Source organism: Eptatretus burgeri, chromosome 12 (genome assembly GCF_056783735.1).
Source record: "Eptatretus burgeri isolate ZD-2024b chromosome 12, Ebu_testis_v1, whole genome shotgun sequence".
NCBI classification, from domain to species: domain Eukaryota; kingdom Metazoa; phylum Chordata; class Myxini; order Myxiniformes; family Myxinidae; genus Eptatretus; species Eptatretus burgeri.
Window position 1 is genome coordinate 55,633,263 of NC_140972.1, and position 6,876 is coordinate 55,640,138.

Genomic DNA, 6,876 nt, shown 5'->3' on the forward strand with positions numbered 1-6,876 from the left:
CTGCCTCTTTCACCCACCCTCTCTCTTCTATCTCATCCCTCCACCTCCTCCAATCTTCAACTTCCCTCTGCCCCCTCTCTTATTACTCCTCACTGTGCCTCATCCCATCACCATCGAGCCTTTTCTCCTCCTCATCCAGTCCTCTCACTGAGCTCCTACCCTCCATCTTCCTTAACAGTGTGGACCTCAAACATCCGGGGTCTCGCTCAAACCTGACAGATCTTTCCATGCAGGTTGCTACTGACAAACCAGACATAATCTGTTTAAGAGAAACTTTCCTCCTTCAAGATGACCCTGACTCCCTAGTATCTCTCCCTTGTTACACCCTCCTCCAGTTTGACAGACCTGAGCCTCGTATTGGGGGTGAAGTTGCTCTCTTCATCAAAAACACTGTTCCTCACTCTCCATGCACTGCCGTCACTCCCCCACACCCCAGGAATACCTCTGGCTATGGCTTCCCCTCCACTCCCACCTCATGTTTATGTATGTTGTACCGTCCACCAAACAGTGATGACTCCAGTTACACGTCACTCACCGAAAACATGGACCAACTTCTATCCTCTCATCCCAACTCTTTCTTCCTCATACGTGGTTACTTCAATTGCCATCATGCCAGTTGGCTGGGTGTTAGTACCTTTCTCACCTTCCATGGCTCTTCAGCATAAGACTTTTATGACTCATTGGAACTGACTCAGTCTGTCAACTTCCCGACCAGGATCTCAACCAACGGTCCTCCATCTCTTCTAGATCTGATTTTGACCAATTTCCCAGAAAACATGTTCTTCCTTTGCTCCAATCGGTTCATCTGACCACATGCTTGTCAAAGTAGACATCTCCCTGGCTGTTATTAGAGAACCACCTCAGACCTGTCTTGTCTGGCATTACACTCAGTCCGACTGTCAAGGTCTTCAAGCAGCCACCAAACTTCTGGACTGGTCTCCCATCTCTACTTTCTCTGACATCAACTCGTCCTGGGAATTCTTTCAAATAAATTTGCTCTCTCTCCCTTTCCCTCTCCCTCTCCCTCTGTCTCGGTCTCTGTCTCTCTCTCTCTCGCACAGATTTATCCCATCTCATCTTCAGTTGCCCTACCCTCCTGCCCATGGTACACTGAATCTTGTGGTGAGGCTGTTGTCCTGAAACAACTTGCCTTTTCCTTATGGAAGGCAAATCCAACTGAAGGCAATCTCGGTTCCTTCCATAAAGCTCGGAACAAGTGTGTATCTACCCTCAGGAGAGCCAGGAAACAACATCTTTCTCATCTCAAGTCTGAACTCTCAAACCGGTCTCCCCCCTCCAAATCCTGGTGACATATAATCAAATCTGTTTCTGGTGTGCGTTCCCCCTCCATCCCCTCCCTTACCTCAAATGGCTGCACAGCTGACACTGCACATGAAAAGGCTGAATGCCGAAACTCTGTGTTTGCTTCTAAATTCTGTGTCCCAACCCCATCGCTTTCTGTACCCACCTTACTCAGTCTCACCCAGCTGTTCCTGGACTCTATGTCATTTTCTCCTGACATGGTGGAGAGTTTGCTGTCAAACCTCAATTCTGATTCTGCAACCGGTCCAGACGGCATCAACCCACGTGTCCTGATAACCTGCTCTGCTGCTCTTGCTCACCCTCTCTCTGTTCTATTCACCCTTTCATTTGCTCAAGGTCATCTGCATTCTGCTTGGAAATCAGCAAACATTACCATTCTGCATAAAAAAGGTACAAAACAGTTACTTACAACAACAAACCAATCAGCCTTCTCCCAATCATCAGCAAGGTTATGGAGTCCATCATCGCTTCTGCCATTAAATCCTTCCTCTTCTTCAATGGCCTGATTTATGATCATCAATTTGCATTCAGACAAGGTCACTCTACCCTGGACTTGCTGCTCCTGCTTTCCCAACAATGGATGGAGGTCCTCAATGCCAGACATAATATCAGAGCCATCTCTCAAGACATATCATGAGCTTTCGATATGGTTTGGCGCCCTGCCCTGCTCACCAAACTCTCATCCTATTGCAGCGAAGTGCTTTGTGCTTAAAAGTGTTTAAAGTGTGGGGGCCAGTGCACACCCTTGACGAACTCCAGTAACAACTGGAAATAAGTCTGAGATGGTATCACCGCATCTCGCAATGCATTCTCAGTATGATCGTATATTTCAGACATCAGATTGATCAGTTTACGTGGCACCCTACGAAGACCAAGAATCCTCCAGAGGGCATCCTGATAAACTGGATCGAATGCTTTACAGAGAACAACAGAGGTTGCATTCAGTGAGGACTTGAAGAGCAAGGATACGGTCAATCGTTAACCTCTTTGGTGTGAAGCCTGACTGCTCTGGATGCTGGTACTCAAAAGCAGATGGTGACGAACCCTATCAAGAATTATCTGAGCAAAAGACCTTGCCAGGCACTTAGAGCATCATCACCCCTCGGTAGTTGTTGCATTCCTGGCAATCACCTTTCCCTTTCCAGAGAGGGACAACAAGGCCTCACTTTCAGTCAGTTGGGATGATGCCTGTGTTCCAGGCAGAGCATAACAATGCATGGAATGACGTGAGTACAGCATTTCCACCAGCCTTGAGAAGTTCAGCATGGATGCAACAATTCCCAGGAGCTTTATCCCATTTTAACCGGTTCACAGCAGTCTGTGTTTCCACAAAGGAAGGTGGATCACAGTTGATTGGAGAGTCAGCAAAAAGGATAGTAACACCCTTGACATCCAACTCGACAGATGGTGGATCATCCTGGTACAGCCGCTCGAAGTAACCGGCCCAGCGGGCCTTCACTTCAGCCTCCTCTGTCAAGAGCCCTCCGTCCTCTGGTTTAACTGCAGTACAAATGGGCTTGGAGGGACGTAATGCGCGAATTCCCCTGCAAGTGGGATGAGAATCACAACCACAGGTGAGAGAAAAAATTCTTTCCCTTGAGAGAGAAAATTCTTCTTCACCCTTTTCCAATACATCCACCGGCAACATCAAAGACGGTGGTCTTGAAGGCACTCCACAACTCTTCAACATTCCTCAAAGCACCCAGACCTCCCAAATATCCACTCAGCCTGTTAGCAAACTCCTCACCTACCCTCTGATCCTTGAGCTTGCCAACATCCAGGCTAGGCTGAGATGGTACCATTCTCCCAAATTTGAGCTGAAACTTCGGAGTTGCTACAACAAGTCTGTCGTTAGCATTGAGGAACTGAGCACCCCAAAACAGGTATTTGCTTTCTTCTCAGAAACTACACATGCAATTCCGATGAAACTTAACCACAACCTTCATCAACAATGATGTACTAAAGTTTCTTCAGGGCATAAAAAAATCCATTGGTATTTACTTTCTTCTTCGTTAAATATTTTGTGGGTCATCCATGTCTACCAGTGGTTCCCTGGAAATCTTATCCAGCCACTACCAGGTAAGTGCCCAGGGGTATTGCCCCTATGTTTGAGATATCCTGTTATATATTGTTTTTTTGGCCCTGTCTCTCAACGGTGAGAAAGCATTTTAAATATTCTCAGATCCAGAAACGGATCTTGACCAAAATCGAATCATTTTTTTGTTTGGTGTGACATACCCAAGCGCTCCAACTAATTTCGTCCGAATCCCTCCACATGTTTTTGAGGTATTTTGTTCACAAGCAAGCATACAAACCGACAGACAGACAGGGTGAAAACATAACCACCCCCCCCCCCACCAAATGTGTTAGAGGTAAACATAAGGATAAAAAAGTTTAATGGAAGGACTGTCTCGATACAAATACCATGTGAAGTAAGCATGTATACAAAGCAATGAATGACAATCACTGGGGTCTTTTTGGACCCCAGAAGGATTTACTGTAACTCTGTGCAGCAAGGTGGGATCTTAAACCATATGTGTGTGTGTGTGTGTGTGTGTATAAATATATATATATATATATATATATATATATATATATATATATATATATATTTTTTTTTTTTTTTTATTGTCACATTTTGGAAAACAAGTGAATAAAACATGAAAAACATCGTATAACTCATATAGACACAAGTCGAAGACGTCATGCAGAGCACGATACTTGAAAAATCCATCAAACAAATTTGACCTCAAAAATAATTGGTGGTAGAATACAATGACCAAATATGTAAATCCTCTTCAAATTTCAAGTCAACCAGATGAAAATTAACAATTTTAGAAATTCCGCCTATGTTGCCCTTTTGGCCGATGTTGACCCCGAAAATAATTGCTCGGTGAATTCAGTGACCTGATATGCAAATCCTCTTCAAATTTCAAGTCAATCGGATGAAAATTGAGGATTTTGGAAATCTCACCTAAGTTGTTGACCTTTGGCCTTTGTTGACCTTGTGGTCTATGTTGACCTCAAATAATTGGCGAGTTGAATTTGTGACCTGAAATATAAATCATCTTCAAATTTCAAGTCAATGAGATGATAATTGAGGATTTCAGAAATATCACCTGAGTTGTTGACCTTTGGCTTGTGTTGACCTTACACCAATTGACCTTTTGACCTCAAAAAAAATTGGCTTCTTCCTTATGACAAACTCTACCATTTTTGGTGAAGCAGTGAAGTTTCGTGAAGATCGGTTTTGAAATTGCGACCTGTAGACGACAAACAGACAGACAGACAGAACAACAAAATCGACGAACCAATTTACTTCAAAAATATTCGATTTTGCAAGTAATAACACATCGAAATGTGGGCCTGGGGTCCAAAAAGGCACCTGGTGGAAGGATTAGGGTTAAGGTTGACCTCGAAAAGGGTGTTTTGCTAATACAGTCACACACACATACACACACAAACACACATACACACACACACAAACACACACACATACACACACACATACTCACATGCATACACACACACAAACACACACACACACACACATACACACACACACACATACACACACATACACATACACACACAAACACATGCACATACACACACAAACACATACATACACACACACACACACACATACACACACAAATGCATACACACACACACACACAAACACACACACATACACACACACACACACACACACACACACACACACACACACACACATACAAACTTACACATACACAAACTATGGGCGTCGATTGGTGGGGGATGGGGGGGGAATATGTCCCACCCCCCCACTTTTTATCAAGGGGGGGGACAACATATCAATTGTCCCCCGCCCCCCACATTTTTCATTGAACGTAAGTTACGTAACACAAAACGAGCTGCTCTAGTACAACCAGGCCGAGATGCTCCTCAAATACAAGAATAAATTTTTAAATCTCTGTGTGCATGTTTGTCTGTGGGCATGTTTGTCTGTGGGCATGTTTGTCTGTGTGCATGTTTGTCTGTGGGCATGTTTGTCTGTGTGCATGTTTGTCTGTGGGCATGTTTGTCTGTGTGCATGTTTGTCTGCGACCGCTGTTTCTCGACAACCACTGTCCGATATACTTGAAACTTGCCAGGTATATTGCTGGGGACCCGAGGATGTGCCTTTTCAAGGTTTGATATTAATCGGACAAGTGGTTCCCAACTTATGGTCTCCGTACTCGCAAGCCGTTCGTGTCTGCTTTGGCTTTGGGAGTTGGACCAAACCATTTCACGTAAATAGGGGGGGGGGTCCCAATACAGATGCCCTCTCTGGATATTTACTTTTTGCCAAAAACAACAAAAGAACTGTTAGTTTTATTGTTCTATTATAGTTCTATTAAAGATGATAGGTTAACAATTCAACATTGAGAATCCGTGCTTCCCAAGCCATGGTCTCCCTCCGGCCAAGCGTCCATAGCGACGTCGCTTTTTGCTCCTTCGATGTCGGCTCTTCCTAGTTCCGATCATTGCGAAGCAGAATTCGCCAAGCGTTGGATTGTTCACGCACTAACAGGGAACGTGACCTGGACATTTTGAGGTATGTTGGGACGTTTTCGGACTGTGTATCGTCATTTTATGAGTGTTTAAATAAATCGCGACTTCATGGCCCGGCGCGCCACGCCTCGGATAGTGTTAGGCCGCAACGGCTCGGGGCCCCTTTAGCGACCAAAATGGTTTATTTCACCTTTCTAACTTATATCGCTGGATGCCTGATGTTATTACCTGCACGATGATGTGTGTGTTTAATATTTGTGACTTTGCACCGTCGAGTTATAAGCCAATAAAGATTTCGCGGCCTGGTTTGCTGATTGAGATGGGGGAGCTTGTGCAGGATGACGCGGTTTCACTCTACCGGCTTGCACGAACCAACGGAAAGATATTTTGTAATTCTGTTTTCATATTTCGCAGTCGATAACAGTGGCCTAAACCCCAACGTTGAAAACCGGGTGAAAATCAAAGGAAAGTGGGTATTTTGGCGACTAAATTACCTTTGAATCTATGGGAAACATAAAATAAAATGCGCTGATTCACTCGCTTTTGCGGCGGTTAATGTAAATAATTTTTTCATCGGTACTTGGACTTAGGGGAGGTATAGAACAACAAAACGAGAGGTATCATTTGGTCGTCAGACTTATGAGGATTAAATTATAGATTTTAAAAGGTCGCTGTTGAAAAATATGCAAAATTCACCTCAGAGGTTCGGACAAACGAACGGAAAATTATTTTTGAATTCTGTTCTCGGATTATACAGTATATATAGGGTAGTAATGAGATTACCTCGAAAATCCGATTTAAAAAGGCTTAGGCTTTGTAGCTTCGCCGCGGCTTGCTATTTTTATGAGGGAAAATAACGTTCCGGAAGGAATTTCTCTTCCGCCATCGTCCGAATAATTTTCTTTTTGCACGAGGACAAAGACGAAGGATAGACCGACAGAATAAGGATAAAGGATAGACCAAATAAAAAATGCCCTGTTACGCAAAAATAACCCGTATGATTCACATGTCAAA